Source organism: Suricata suricatta, chromosome X, assembly GCF_006229205.1.
Source record: "Suricata suricatta isolate VVHF042 chromosome X, meerkat_22Aug2017_6uvM2_HiC, whole genome shotgun sequence".
Taxonomy (NCBI): domain Eukaryota; kingdom Metazoa; phylum Chordata; class Mammalia; order Carnivora; family Herpestidae; genus Suricata; species Suricata suricatta.
The window spans coordinates 77,731,057-77,747,894 of NC_043717.1; positions in this window are offsets into that span (position 1 = coordinate 77,731,057).

Below are 16,838 nucleotides of genomic sequence, written 5' to 3' on the forward strand. Positions count from 1 at the left end.
CTTATTTTTCTTAGCATGACACCCTCAAGGTCCATCCACTTTCCTACAAATGGTCATATTTCATTCTTTCTCATCGCCATGTAGTACTCCATTGTGTATATATACCACATCTTCTTGATCCATTCGTCAGGTGATGGACATTTAGGCTCTTTCCATGATTTGGCTATTGTAGAAAGTGCCGCTATGAACATTGGGGTACATGTGCCCCTATGCATCAGCACTTCTGTATCCCCTGGGTAAATCCCTAGCAGTGCTATTGCTGGGTCATAAGGGAATTCTATGGATAGCTTTTTGAGGAACTTCCATCCTATTTTCCAGAGCGGCTGCATTACATTACATTCCTACCAACAGTGGAAGAGGGTGCCTGTCTCTTTCCATTTGTTTGTATCTTCTTAATCTTTCAGCAGTAGCTTGATTTTTCGGTGTACAAGTCTTTTGGCTTGTTGGTTAAGTTTATTTAAAGGAGGTTTATTCTTTTTAATACCACTATACATGAGATTATCTTCTTAGTTTACTTTTTGGATTGTTCCTTTTTAATGTATAGAAATGCAACGGATTTATGTGTGTTGATTTTTGCTGAATTCATTTGTTAGTTCTAACAGAGATTTTGGGAAATCTTTAGGTTTTCTACATATAAAATTATGTTATCTGCAAAAACAAATAATTTACATCCTTTGCAGTTTGGATGCTTTTATTTCTTTTTCTTGCTCTGGCTAAGACTTCCAGTACTAAATTGAATAGAAGTGGCAAGAGTGAGCATCTTTGTTTATTCCTGACCTTAGTGGAAATGATTTAATTCTTTAACTATTAAATATGATGTAAGGTATGGGCTTTATATGCATGGTCTTTATTATGTTGAATTTCCTATTATTCTTAGTTTGGTAAGTGTTTTATTATGAAAGGATATTAAGTGTTGTCAGTTGTATATTTTTTATCAATTGAAATGATCATGAGATTTTTATCCTTCATTACACTGATGTGGTGTACTACTTTGCTTGAGTTTCATACATTGAAGTATTCTGTTTCCTAAGATAAATCGCACATGGTCGTGTTGGAGAATCCTTTTAATGTGCTATTAGATTTGGTTTGTTACTATTCTCTTTAGAATTTTGCATTGATATTCACAAGAGGTATGGATTTCTAGTTTTCCTTTCTTGTAATATATTTGTCTGGCTTTGATATCAGAGTAATTTTGGCCTTATAAAATGAGTTTGGGGGGAAGCCTGGGTGGCTCAGCCGGTTGAGTTCCCAGCTCAGGTCATGATGCCAGGGTTGTGGGATTGAGCCTTGCATTGGGCTCCACAGTGAGTGTAGAACCCACTTAAGATTCTTCCTCTCTCCCCTGCTCACACTCTCTCTTTCTCTAAAAAAAATGAGTTTGGAAGTATCCTCTTCTCTTATATATCTCAGAAAAGTTTGAGAAGGTTTGGTGTTAATTTTTTTTTTAATGTTTGGTAGAATTCTCCAGTGAACCACCAGATTCTGAGTTTTCTTTGATGGGAAATTTCTGAATACTGATTTAATCTCTTTACCAGTTTTAGGTCTATTCTGAGTTACTATTTCTTGAGATTCAGTCTTGGTAACTTTTATAACGCCAGGAATTTACCCATTACTCTAGGTTATCCAATTTGTTGGCATATGATTGTTCATCATAGTCTTTGATAGTCCTTTTTATTTCTATGACATACATTGTAATGTCTTCTCTTTCATTTCTTGTCCTATTTTTGAGTCTTCTCTCCTTTTTTTTTAAGTTAGTCTAAGTACATGTTTGTCAATTCTATTTATCTTTTCAAAAAGCCAACTCTTAGTTTTATTGACTTTTTTCTATTTTGTTTCTATTCTAACATGTAATCTATTTTGGAGAATGTTTCATGTTCACATTAGAAAATTGGTATTCTGCTAATCTTAGGGGCACTAATCAGTATATGTCTATTGAGTTCAATTGGTTCATAGTGTTTTTTAAGTTCCTTGTTTTCCTATTGATCTTTTCAGTTGTGCTGTCCATTATTGAAAGTGAGGTATTGAAGTCTCCTACTATTATTGTGTTTTAATCCATTTCTCCCTTCTGTTCTGTCAATGTTTGTTCTATCTATTTGGGTGCTCTGCTTTTAGGTGCACATATAATTATTATGCCTTCCTTGTGAATTGACCCTTTATTATTATGTAATGTCCTTCTTTGTCTCTTGTGACAATTTCTGACTGAACATCTATTTTGTCCAGTGTAAGTATGGCTACTCCTGCTCTCTTTTAGTTACTATTTGCATGGAATACCTTTTTACATAACTTCACTTTCAGCCTGTGTATATCTGCACATCTGTGTATGAATTTCTTGTAGACAGAATATTGTTCCATCTTTTCTTTAAATCTATTCAGCCATTCTCCATCTTTAGATTGGGGAGTTTTATCCATTTATATTTAGTGATTCTTGATAGGGAAGGGGTTACTATTAATCTTTTGCTTATTTTTTTCCATTTGTCTTATAGCAATTTTGTCTCTCTGTTCTTTTGTTGCTGCTTTCCTTTGTGTTTTGTTGAAGTTTTTGTATTGACATGCATTGATTCTTTCTCATTTTTTATGTATGTTTGATAGGTATTGTTTTTGCAGTTATTGTGGAGCTTACATAAAGCTACCTTGTGTTATAATGATCTCTTTTAAGCTGATAACAAATTAACTTCCATTGTATTAAAAACTGTATTCTTGGGTGCCTGGGTGGCTCAGTTGGTTGAGCATCCAAATCTAGATTTTGGCTCAGGTCATGATCCTAGGTTCGTGGGACCAAACCTTGTGTTAGGCTTTGTGCTAAACCGACTTAGGATTCTCTCTCTCTCTCTCTCTCTCTCTCTCTGTCTTTTTCCCTATGCTCCTTTCTCCCTTTATGTGCAGTCTCTTTCCTTAAAACAAACAAAAACAAAACAAATAAAAATATGCTCTATTCCTTTTAAATCTCCATTCTCCTTTATTATCAATGTCATAAGCTAATATTTCATATATTCCACATCCATTAACATAATTATATTTTTATGCTTTGTTTTATGCTATATTTTTATGCTTTTAACTTGTATGTCATAATTACTTTTATGCCTTGTTATATTGTATGCTTTTAACTTCTATACCAGAATAAAAAGTTCTTTATACTCCACTATTACAGCATTCTATACTTGATTATATATTTACCTTTACCATTGAGCTTTAGATTTTCATAGGCTTTCATGTACCTGTGAAGTGTCCTTTCAATTCGATTCATAGGACTCCCTTTAGCATTTCTTATAAAGCAAGTCTAGTGGTAATGAACACATTCAACTTTTGTTTATCTGGGAAATATTTATTTTCTCTTGTAAAGGACAGTTTTGTGGATATAATATTCTTGGTTAGTTTTTGTTGTTGTTGTTGTTTGCTTTTAGTACTGTGTATATATATATCATCCCACTTTCTTTTGACTTGCAAGGTTTCTTTCTGTTGAAAAATTCACTGGAAATCTAATGGGAGCTCCCCTGAATGTGAGGAGTTTCTTTTGTCTTGCTACTTTCAAGATTATGTCATATTCTTTGATTTTTGAAGTTTGAATATAATATGTCTTGGTGGGGACCTCTTTGAAAACGTTCTGGTTGGAATCCTTTGAGCTTCCTATATTGGGAATTTCATTTCATTCCTCAGATTTGAAAAGTTTGCAATCATTATTTCTTCAAATAAACACATGCTTTCTTGCTTTCATTCTTCTTCTAGAACTTCTGTTATGTGTATATTTTCCTCCTTGACAGTTTCCCATGATTCTCTTAGTTTTATTTACTTTCTTTTATTCTTTCTTTTCCTTTTGCTTCTCTGACTTAATGATTTCAAATGATCTATCTTCAGGTTGATCATATCTGCTATTGAATCTCCCTAGTTAATTTTTCAATTTAGTTATTGCATCCTTTAGCCCTAGAGGTTTTTTAAATTACTTTCTCCTTGTTGATATTCCTTTGTTCTCACATTAGTTTTTTGGTTTGTTCTGTATTCTCTTAAAAGTCATTGTGCTTCCTTAAGACAATTATTTTTAATTATTTGCCAGATAATTCATAGATTTCCTTTACTTTATTTTTAAAAAATTTTAATGTTCATTTATTTTTGAGAGAGAGTGTGTGTGAGCAGGGGAGGAGCAGAGAGAGAGGGGGACACAGAATCTGAAGCAGGCTCCAGACTCTGAGCTGTTAGCACAGAGCTTGATGCAGGGCTCGAACCCATAAACTGGGAAATCATAACCTGAGCTGAAGTTGGACACTTTACTGACTGAGCCACCCAGGTGCCCCAAGATTTCTTTTTCTTTAAAGTTGGTGTGTGGAGATTTGTTTTGTTCTTTTGAATGGACCGTGTTTGTTTTCCTGTTTCTTCACGTGCCTTTTGTTTGTTTGTTTGCTTTTGTTTTTGTTTTACCAAGTTTTATATATTTGAAACAAGCATCCACCTCTTCCAGCATTTATAGACTGGCTTCATACAGAGGAAGACTTTTACCCCAATCAGTCCTGCAAGAGATTTTGGGACCTCTCAAAATTGTTTACAGGGATGCAGCTTTTCTGGGTTTATGTGTGTAATTTCACAATTGGAAAGGTTTGCTGGTTTTGTTTGTTTTGTTTGTTAGGAATTCATAATCCCTTGCTCTTTCTTGTCTGTCTGTGGTACTGAAGGCTTTTTGGTACTACAGCATCAAGATACCTGGTTCTCCTTTGTTCTTAGTGGCCTCCAGGAATCCAAAGTATGCTGACTTCCTATTAATTCCCTAAATTAGGAAAAACCGATATCACTCCTTTTGGTAGCTCCCTGAAAAGCTGGAATGCCAGACTCAAGCTCTGCTTTTCTCTCTCCCTCATAAAGGAGACGCTATGAGTTGGATATATCTCCTGATTGTGTCAAATTGTGTGTGTCACCGTCTGTCTGGGTTTTACAGCAATCTACCTCGCCTCTACTTTGTTTTCAGTGGTCCTTAGGCATTCAAATTGTACTGATCTTCTTAGCACCCTGAGTCATTTAAGAAAGAAATCAATCTCTTAAGCAGCCCTCTGAAAAACAGGAACAATGGATACACAGACCATTCTTCTCTTTCCCCCACCCTTCAGGGAAGAAGCTCTATGCTAAGATCAGCTGTGCGAGCTTGGAGGTGGGGCTATCGTGGATAAAGTAAAACACATTTTTTTCTACTTTAATATGGCTATTCTCAGTTTTATACTTGCTGGGGATTCTGCAACTTAACTCATTTCTGGAGTTGTCTTAAAGCATTTTATTGTACATATTTTGAATTCAGTATGTCTGAGGGAGAATGAGAGATGGGGCTTCCTAGTCTCCCATTTTGTTCTATTGAAACTGCTCTAGGATTGTTTTTCAAAAAAAATCTCTCTGAGAAAGGTTTATTATGAAATTTTTAAATCAGATTAAACCTGCTTCTTCATTTTGCCAAAGCCATTCTGTAAAAAGTAAACATCTCAAACCATCAACCAGCTGGTTTTCTCAGAATACCAACATTCTTATGTTAGGCTATGTCAGATTTATTTGTTTATTATTATTATTAATTATTATTATTATTATTATTGGAACAGGAAACTGGACCTTTCCCTCATGCTATTTACTCCATGATTCTTCCCATTGCCACAAAATTTTTTTTCTCCAAAGAGCTCTTGGTCCTTTGTATGATTATGTAAACCACCTTCCCACACAAATACACACCTGTGTTCCTCATTATATATATCTCACATAATCCCATTGCTCTCCAAGTTAAGCTCAAGAAAAAAAGATAGCAAAGTTAAATTCTAGCTAGTCAGACCTCTCAACGTCCAATTTATTGCCTCCCTCACCACCACACATCTGGTGCCTACTTCTGCTGTTCACTCAATATTTGCTTCTAACCTTATATAGGTGTCATGGTGTTCAGAATGAGTAATGACAGTGAAAACACTTGCCCTCTGAAAAATAGGTTAATTTTCCTCGGTCTTCTGGATCCCTCCAAATTTCCCTATTTGTCCTACTAGGAAAACTTATGAAAAGCTTATAATTATGAAATGCTTACTATATGCCAAGTTCTCTTTCCAGTATTGCACATGTATTATGTTATTCAAGTATGAAAGCTAACTGCTTTCAGTATTCTTATTTTACTGATTAAAAAACAAAAATTAGAAAAGATTGTAATACACTACTAGTATGGGGCCCAATCAGATTTAGAAAAAAGAGATTCATCCATGAACCAATAAACCAAGGATTGCTAAGCTATGAAATGTGGATTCTTATTAATCTTATTCTTGCATCTAAAGGTGAAAAATAAAAAGCCTACAGAAAACCACTTCTCCAGGGAGTCCTGGTTCATTTGTTTAGAATAGGATTAGGAACAAATACCTAGACGTACTCACTGCCACTGGAGTTTCAGTGCTTTTAGGCCATTTTAACTGAGAGAAAATGCACATGTAGAAACTAATCTATGTGTATACACGTATTTATAAACTTTTATATGTAACCAGTTGTATCTATATTAAGCTAAACATGAGTTCGTAGTCATATCTTCTACTCTAATCTATTACCACGATTAATTATTCTAACCTCCTCCCTTTGCTTATCTATAACCTCCTGTGTCAACAGTGCGAACTGTAATGCCAGCTAACTTCCACCCACCTATTTAATTTCTCAACCCCAGTACACATGTATAGCAATATCAGAATTGCTACCCCATGCCCTCATATGGAGAAAAAACTTTATCAATTATAGTTCAGTGTTTACAGACAGTTTCTTTTGCCATTAGTTTCACAGTCTCCACTCATTTTCAAACTTCCTTTAGTCAGCAACTTTACCCCCAGCTCCCTTTAATGAGATTATATCACGCACTTATAATACAGTTGGTATGTCACATTCTAAACTTTATCCTAGAATCCTCTGATATTTTAGATAATGTTTAAAAATAATGTTTTAAATTTCGCATATATTAAGTTTTACTCCTTGTGTTATAAAGATCTGTCGGTTTTGACAAAGGCATAGTGTCATGAATCTGCCATTACTTTTCATACAGATGAGTTTCACTACCTTAATGAAACCCCCTGTGCTTCACCTATTCCATACTTGCTTTCGCCCACTGAACCCCTGACAACTATTGATATTTATACCATCACTATAGTTTTGTTTGTTTCAGAATGCCATATAATTCTGATCATATAGTATGTAGCTTTTTTAGACTGGTTTTGTTTACCTAACAATATGCACTTAAGATTCATTCATGCCATTTCATAGCGTGATATCTCATTTCTTTTACTGATGGATAATATTCCATTATAGGGATTGCAACTATTTATCTATATGCCTATTGAAGAGCTTCTTGGCTACTTCCATTTTTTTAAATTAAGAATAATGTTGCTATAAAGTTTTGCATGCAGGTTTTGTGTGGACATAGTTTTCAAATAAGTTAGGCAAACACAGAGGACTGAAGCAGGAAGAATACAAAATGGGTCTGGAGCATCTTGTAATATGAGAAAATAGGGACTTGCTCAAAGGATAAACCAAACCTCACAGTGATGGAAGTATGTCAGAGGGGCCCATGAGCCAACTGAAAGAGCTCTGGGTGACCAAAGCTAGAATGATTTGAGTAAGAAAATAAATTAAATACTAACAGATTACATATCAAAGTAAATAAATTTCATAAGTCAATATTGACATAAAGAATTTATTGCATACATAACCAAACATGGAAGAGATCAATCTTCCATGCAGAAAAATTTCAAATATTTATGTAGATATTCCTTCATCAAGGAGATGAAATATGATTCTCCACTCCTTAAGTGGGACCTGCGCATAATGAATGCCTTCCAAAGAGTATAATTGGAAAGAGAGAAAGAGTAAATTCACAGTGGAGAAGCCTGACAAACACTACTTTAGCCATGTGATCAAGTTGACATCAATAGTAGCAAATCATGTTGGTAATATGGACCTTTTGTATGATGTGACAAAAATAGCACTTTTACTTTTGTGTTTGTTATTCTTCCCATTCTTACAATCACAGACTGATAATCAGAAAATTATCATATATGGCCTAATTAAAAGATATCCTTATAAAATGCCTTACTCATAATCTTCAAATCTTTCAAGGTCATCAAAACAAGAACCATGTAAGAAAAGTCTGTTTTTGTTACAGCCAGGAGGAGCTTTAGGAGACATGATGAGTAAATATAACACTTTAACCTGGATGGTATCCTGAAATAGGGAGAATACATTGGGAAAAGAGTCAGGGAATCTGAGGAAAGTGTAGACTGGAGTTAATAAAATTCATCAATATTGGTCCATTAATTGTAGCAAATGTACCATACTAACATGTTAACAATAAGAGAACTGGATGTAGGTTCTAAAGGAATTATTTGTACTGCTTCCACCATTTTTCTGTAAATCTGAAACTGTTCTAAAATTTTAAATGTTATTTTTTTTAATTGCCTTAGCTTTGAGATACTATATGCTGATCATTGAAAGGAATTGGTTAGGTATCTCAGAATGACAGAAAAAAAGTAACTGGGTAACTGACCTGGCATTAATTTTATTGGAAGACACCGGCAATCTATAATCTTCAAATTTGGGCTCCTAGGTATGCCTTTTTCCTTTTCTTTACTCACAATGTATACTTTAGCCTGAGATCCCTAAAAAGGAGCTGCCTATGACTAGGAAATAGATAAGCTTCTTTATTTCTTGCCTAGATTATAGATTTAATTGTGCACTGGGACCACTTTCTAATCTCATTGCCAACACCTCAGAGCTTAATCCCAATTTGGGGAGAGGTCTGGTGTTTATGTGGTTTGAATAGTGGAATATAGCTTCCAATTTTTTCTGCCATTGCCAAGTGGATCGTCATTAATTTTGTAATTGTTTTTAGCCATCTTCAATCTCTGTTCTGTTAGTAAAATATTAGCAAAGATTGGCAATTGCATTTTATTCATCCAATATAATGTCAGGAATAAAAGAGAATCGACATTTACTGAGCCTTGTGTTAAGGCTTTACATAGATTGTATCATTTAATCCTCATAACAACACTATAAGATGAGTACTGTTAATATCTCTATAGATGAGGAGTCCCTGGGTGGCTCAGTTGGTTAAGCATCTGACTCTTAATTTTGGCTCAGGTCATGATCTCGTGATTTGTGAGTTTGAGCCCTGTGTTGGGTTCTGTACTGACAGTGCAGAGCTTGCTTGGGATTCTCTCTCCTTCTCTCTGTGCCTCTTCCTCTCTCTCTCTTTCTCAAAATAAATAAATACACTTAAAAATATCTCAATAGATGAGGTAAATAAGTCTTAATGTAGTTGTCCTTTGTCATTCATATAGAAAGAAATATGATTCAGATCCACTTCTGATGCCCAAACTGATTTTCTGTTGACTATAGCATGCTGCAAGATGAAAGCTCTCTGTGTCTGTTTTATGTACATATAGATCTGAAGGTCTGTTAAATTGAAGAGCCATTTGTTGACAATAGGTGTATTAGACTTAATTTTTTTTGTAATTTCCAGCTCTAGATTAGCCTACATAAGTATAGAAACTATTGATTTTGAAAACCATACTTGATCTTCACTGGCATGCTCTAGGCAGTGACATGAACCATAATATTGTAAAAGTATTTGATGGTTGTATGGGGGACATTTCATTACCCTTCTGGTACATGGAGTAGCATAAGGGGTGTTAGGATAATAATCTTTTGTCACCTTTTATCTAGTCCATTGGTTTGAGGATACATGGGGAGGATAGGTGCATCTATCTTTAAGGTTATTGAAAAAAGTTGAACTCTAGAGTCCTATATGCAGCTGCTTTATTGATCTCTTCATTAAGATGCTGAATAAGCACCTTAAACTTAACACAATCAAAAATATTTCCATCACCTCACTGCTTCTCCTACCACCTCCCAAACTGCCATCTCTTCCTCTATCTTCCTCATATAAGTAAATGGAAAAAGAATTTCCTCAACTTCTCAAACTCCAAATTTAAGAATCTTGTTTCATCTTTTTATCTCATTCACTATATCAAATCTATCAACAACTTTTTATTAACACTACTTTGAAAATATTTTCCAAATCCAACTAGACTTGACCAGTTGTAGTTATTTATACTACTCCAGGCCATCATCACCTCTAATCTATATAATTGTCTTCCAACTAGTTTTCCTGCTTCCACAGCTGCCCTCTTTCAGTCTATTCTCCACATGAAATCCAGAATAATTTTAACTTTTTATTTTATTTATTTATTTATTTTAACATTTATTTATTTTTAAAATACAGGGAGAAACAGAGCATGAGCAGGGGAAGAGCAGAGAGAGAGACGGATACACAGAATCCAAAGCAGGCTCCAGGCTCTGAGTTGTCAGCACAGAGCCCAATGCGGGGCTCAAACCCACAAACTGAAAGATCATGACCCCAGCTGAAGTCAGCACTCAACCAACTAAGCCACCTAGGCGCCCGTAATTTTAACTCTTTAATGTGAATTAAATCATAACACTTTCATTCGTAAAGTCCTCCTGTGATTTCACATCACAGTGTAAAATTCAAATTCCTTCTACAACCCTCTATAATATGTCCTTATCTCTTATCACTCTCTTCCAAATTCATTTACTATCCAAACAGTGACATTGTTGCTAGTTCTCAGAAGTGGCAATAGTATCCTTTCTCAGGATAGTTGTCTTTGATTTCCCCTCGATCTTCCCTTTGCTGACTGGTTTGTTTTTGTTCAAAGGTGTCTTCCTCAGAGAGGTTGTCTTGATTTGATATCACTCATGTCCATCCTGCAGTCACTATCACAGTATTCTATTTCATTTTCTTCACAGAACTTGTTATTATCTAAAATTATAGTATATATTTATAACACCCCTAATGAGAATAGGAGTTGGCAACAGCTGGTACCAAACATCATTGCAAACTTCCACAGTGGGAGCATAGCTTAATGGAAAGGTCACAAGATTTAGGATGAAATAGGTAATTTTAAATACATTTTGTCACCATCTGTCTTTCTGACTTTGGATCTGTTACTTATTTTGTTGGCTTTCAGTTTCCTCATCAGTAAAAGAAAAATCAAAATGATACTTCAAAATGTCAATATGAGGATTAAATCAGATAAGGCTAGTGTCTCAGTATAGGTGATAATCCATAGTAGAGTGATCTTCCCTGTGGTTCTGATAACCTTACATCTCTACACATCTACTCTTTGTTCTCATGTGTTGGCCTAATCTCATTTCTTCATGCTAGATTTAAGTCCCCTGAAAAATGTTGTAGTGGTGGTGATGTCCCTTGGAATGTCCTCCATTTTTCCTTTTACATATTCAATTCTTATACTGTGTTTGAAATATAACTGAAGCCACAGACATAGCATAGACTCTCTTGTGAGCTAGTTTTCACTGAAGTCTTATTTTTCATAATTTCTATAAAAATAACTTTTGCAGAGATAAGAGATGGATTATAAAACCTTTAATTAAGGTTCCTGAAATTCTTAATTTTTTAAATATTTATTTACTTTTGAGAGAGATAGAGAGGCAGGGGAGGGGTAGAGAGAGATGGGGACACAGAATCCAAGGCAAGCTCCAGGCTCCAAAGTATTAGCACAGAGTCCGATGCAGGGCTCCAACTCAGGAACCATGAGATCATGACCTGAACTGAAGTTGGATGCTTAACCTATTGAGCCCCCCAGGTGCCCCAGGTTCCTTAAATTCCTGAATGTTTCTAAATGTGATGTGGCTTCCTGGCTGTTGGTTAAATTCAGTCACCACCTAGGTGATTTGCTCCCATATGCCTGTCTCCCAGTAAATCATACTTTATATACATTATTATTTAATATTCACAACCCTATGAGAATTTTTCATGATCCTCATTACAAATTAATACATGCCATGGACCTGCTTACCTATAAAGAAACAAAAATGCACATGTTAAATCCATGTGTATGACGAGTCTACTGTGCTTTACTTGGCACCTGTCAGTCCTCTCAGCAAAATCTTGAGTACATTTTTTTCTAAGATAAGTATATTTTTATTAGTGCAGATGAACTGGATGTCATTTCCTTATCTCCTGTACCCCTAGCTACTGAATGGGATTCTGTCCCAGGTCACATGGAGCATCTAAGCATTACAACTTACTTGATACTGCCTTTGAACATTTTAAACTTATTGGAATATCTTCATGTCCTGGAGATTCTCACATTCATGTCTCCTTCAAATATTTGGATATATGGAAACAAATAAATTGTGATGCAGAGTATTGAGCTCAATCAGCCAGCTATGTCCAAATGCTATTTCCACCTCTTACCAGAACTGTGATGTTGCGAAATTTACTTAAATCCCTGGATCCTCAGTTTCATCACTGAACAGTGAGGTTAACATGAGTCCTTAATGTTGTTTTGAGGATAAATGAAGTAATTCATATAGAGATCATAAAACAGTGTTTGGCATTAGGAAGTATTCAGTAAGTTGTATGTAATTCTATTTACCACTGAACATATTCTTGTTGAGAGTTGGGGTAGGAAGAAAACTGGTTTTCTACATCACATCGTGGTTTCCTCAAAAGCTTTCATGTTTTAATTCTCAAACTTTAACGCATGAGATTCTTCTAGGAAAGCTTTGTAAAAATACGGACCCCATGGCTTCACCCATAGACTGATTCCAAAGGTCTGGGATATGGCCTATTTATCAAGCACGTGACTTGATTCTACTGTTTATAGTCCATAAGTCACGTTTTTGTCAATAAAAAATTGACATTCCTGATTTTAGTCATCCTTCAGAATTAAAAAGAATTTAAGTGTTTTGTCACCACAGAAAAGAGGTATTCGAATTCTTTTGGATACTCCAAAAAGGTCATACATAGAGTCTGATTTTATTTTCTGCTCTACAAATTTGAAACAGCCAATGCTACTGTTATTATATATCATCAGTGATGAAAAAGCTGCTGATGTAGAATTGAAAAGCTAAAAGGGACCTGTGAAAATGGTACCTGTCTTATATTTTCCAGTACCATACTGAGGGGTTTATATGAAAGAATTTCAGCAAAATGGGTGATGACATGGTTTATCTCTGTGTATTTATATCTGATGTCTCATTGGCAAATAAAAAGCAACAGTGACTCCTAATGCATCATATATATTTTAGGCCTAACAATTGATTTTGAGGTACCTCTTTACAGACAAAAGCATTCAAACATTTGGAAGTAAAAAGAGACCAGTTGAAAAGTGAAACAATTAGTAAAATTGGTAGCAGAGCAGTTGTGTTCTAAATTGCCTTTATGATTTCTGTGGCTTTAAAATTGATCCATTTCACATTCTTCATCTTCAAACAGACTTAGAAGGTGAAAATATCAATTTCAGCTTTATGGCATTTTATCCCACCACAGGCTCCCAGATATACTATCTGATTGGCTCCCTGGTGGACCACTTTATTGACACAGATTTTCTATTTGGAAGTTTCCTTCCATAGTTTCTTAACCTGACTTTTGCTTCTTCTTTTGCTGGGGCAGTTCGCGTTAGGCTAGGCAGGAAGTAATCACAGTCTTCTCTTTCTTTAGAATAATCTTGTCTTGTGGCTGCTCCTGTTATTGAGAACATATGAAATGGGCCAACTGTGTGTGTGCATGTATATGTGTGCATGGGTGTGTGTGTGTTGGTGTGTAACTTCCCACTGCAAACAAATTGTGGAGTATTTTGACAATCTTGTGGCCATTCCTTAGGATAGAAAGCAAATGAAGTAAGGAAGGAGATTAACTAGCATCCCATCAATGTATATTAAATATCTGTAGTGGTTAAGATCAGGGATTTTGTCAACTCTGATAGACCCCGATTCAAGTCTTGGCTCCAAACTCTTTGTTATCTTGGGCAATTATGCATATTATTTAAAGCCCAGTTTTCCTCGATATGTTGAAAGTGATAATAAGAGAGCCTACCTCATGTACTGGGAGTGTACAACAAATAGGATATGCATATACATAATCATATTATAAGTATGCATATACATAAACATGTTAAAATCCAATAAATATGAACTATCATTACCTTGTATATGCATGTGTACTAAGGTATTTCTATTTCTGTTTTATACATGAGAAACCTAAGTTTCAGACATAGACAATGATGACAACAAGATGGCAGATTATAAGGTCTGCCTCACGTCAAGTGAACAACTGCAGACTGACTAAGACAGTTTTATTGGAGCTCAGAAACACAGCCAAGGATCTGCAATAACCAAGCAGATGATCAGTCAAGAAAAAGCACATGTAAAATAGTAGGAAAATTTGTGGCAGTTTTGCTTGCCCTTTTCTTGCTTCTTCCCCAGATGGCATGACCAGAAGGAAGTGGTTTGGTTTGGATTCTCTCTCTTAGGATAGAAGGAAAAAAGCCAAACTTGTTTGTACCATTCTGGCCTATCTACAGACTGCTTATGGCAATGGTTTCTTTTTGTTAATAGTTTATTGTCAAGTTGGTTTCCATATAACATGCAGTGCTCTTCCCCACAAGTGCCCACCTCCATGACCATCATCCCCTTTCCCCTTCCCCCCTCCCTCTTCAGCCCTCAGTTTGTTTCCAGTATTTAAGAACCTCTCATGATTTGCCTCTCTCCCTCTCCCTAACTCATCCCTGCCTTTCCCCTTCCCATGGTCCTGTTAGGTTTCTCCTGTTAGACCTATGAGTGCAAACATATGGTATCTGTCCTTCTCTGCCTGACTTATTTCCCTTAGCATGACACCCTAGAGGTCCATCCACTTTGCTACAAATGGCCATATTTCATTCTTTCTCATTGCCATGTAGCATTCCATTGTGTATATAAACCACATCTTCTTGATCCATTCATCAATTGATGGGCATTTAGGCTCTTTTCATGATTTGGCAATTGTTGAAAGTGCCACTGTGAACATTGGGGTACATATGCCCCTATGCATCCCTTGGGTAAAGCCTCAGCAGACAGCAGTGGTTTCTGAAACACCTGACTGAAGTTCCAGACAGGAATGATGGTGGCATGATTTGGATCTCAAGTTAGAAGCTGCAGAAGGCAGTGGTATGCGCTGTGCCACATGAACATTGCCCGAAGACTGGACACCTGTGGATACCTGGGGGTAAGTGATTAAGAACATAGTATAACATTCTAGATGCCAAGAAGAAACAGAGGTGAGACTCTTAGAGAATTTAAATCATTTAGAAGCAGCTTTTTACATGGGAGAAATGGAAAAACACACCCTCATACTCCCTGCACTAGAGAAGTAAGAGGGCCATAAAAGGCCTAAGAAGGCTTTATGTCTTTATTCTAGGCCAGTTAGTGAAGTTCTTCCCCAACGCGGAGCCAATCTGCACTCTTTTTTCAAATGCCAAATTTTCTTAAGTTTATTTATTTTGAGACACAGAGAGAGAAAGAGAGAAAGAGAATCCTAAGCAGGCTCCATGTTACCAGCACAGAGTCCAACATGGGGCTCGATCTCATGACTGTGAGGTCATGACCTGAGCTGAAATCAAAAGTTGGACACTTAGGGGCGCCTGGATGGTTCACTCAGTTAAGCGTCTGGCTTTGGCTCAGGTCATGATCTCACGATTGTGGGTTCGAGCCCCACGTCGGCTCTGTGCTGACAGCTCACAGCCTGGAGCCTGCTTTGGATTCTGTATCTCCCTCCCTCTGACCCTCCCCTGCTCACACTGTCTCTCTCTGTCTCTCAAAAATAAATAAAAAGCAGAAAAAATTATTAAATAAAAAAAAGTTGGAGACTTAACCAACCGAGCCACTCAGGCACCGCTCAAATTGCTGGTTTCAACCAAAGACCACACTGCATACAAAATAAATAGGGAAATGTGAGAATCAGGAAAATTATACTTGAAAAAAATGATGTCAACAAAAGAATAGAAATTCAGAAAAAGAGCCAAACAGACATTTTGGAGCTGAAAAATGCAATAATTGAATTGAAATGTTTCATTAGAGAGATTCAACAGTTGATTAAAAAGGTAGAGGAAAGTTGATGATAATTCATTTGAAATTATAAAGGTTGAAGACCAAAAAGAAAAAAAAGAATGAAGCGAGGTGAACAGAGGCTCAAGAGGTTTATGTGATATCATCAAATGGACCATTATCTACATTATAGAAATCCCAGGACGAAAAGGGAGAAAGGGAACAATGAGCTTATTTGAAGAAATTATGGACAAATATGTTCCAAATTTGAGGGGAGAGATAGATATGCAAATCCAAGATGCTCCACAGATCCCAGTTCAATAAATAGAAAAAGACCTACAATAAGACACATTGTTTAAGAGTTTGTTTTTAAGTAATCTCTATACCCAGGGTCAGGATTGATTTACAACCCCAAGATCAAGAGTTGCATGTTCTACCCAACTGAGCCAGCCAGGTGCCCCAGTAAGACACATTGTAATAAAACTGTCTAAAGCAAAGAAACAAAGAATCATGAAAGCAGTAAGAGTTGTCACATACAGAGGATTCTCAATAAGATATAAACTGATTTCTCAGAAGATACTTTGGAGGGTGGAAGGCAGTGGAATGATATATTTAAAATGCTGAAACAACAACAACAACAAAAAAACCTGTCCAGTGAGAATTTTAAATATTTTAAATTTTGTTAATGTTTTATTCATTTTTGAGTGAAAACAAGAGAGAGTGCAAGTGGAGGAGGGGCAGAGAAAGACAGAGACACAGAATCTGAAGCAGGCTCCAGGCTCTGAGCTGTCCACATAGAGCCTGAAATGGAGCTCAAACTCATGAACTATGAGATCATGACCTGAGCTGAAGTTAGACACTCAACCTACTGAGCCACTCAGGTGCCCCTAGAGAATTGTATATCCTGCAAAACAGTCCTTTCAAAATAAGGGGAAAATTAAGACATTCCAAACAAAGTAAAA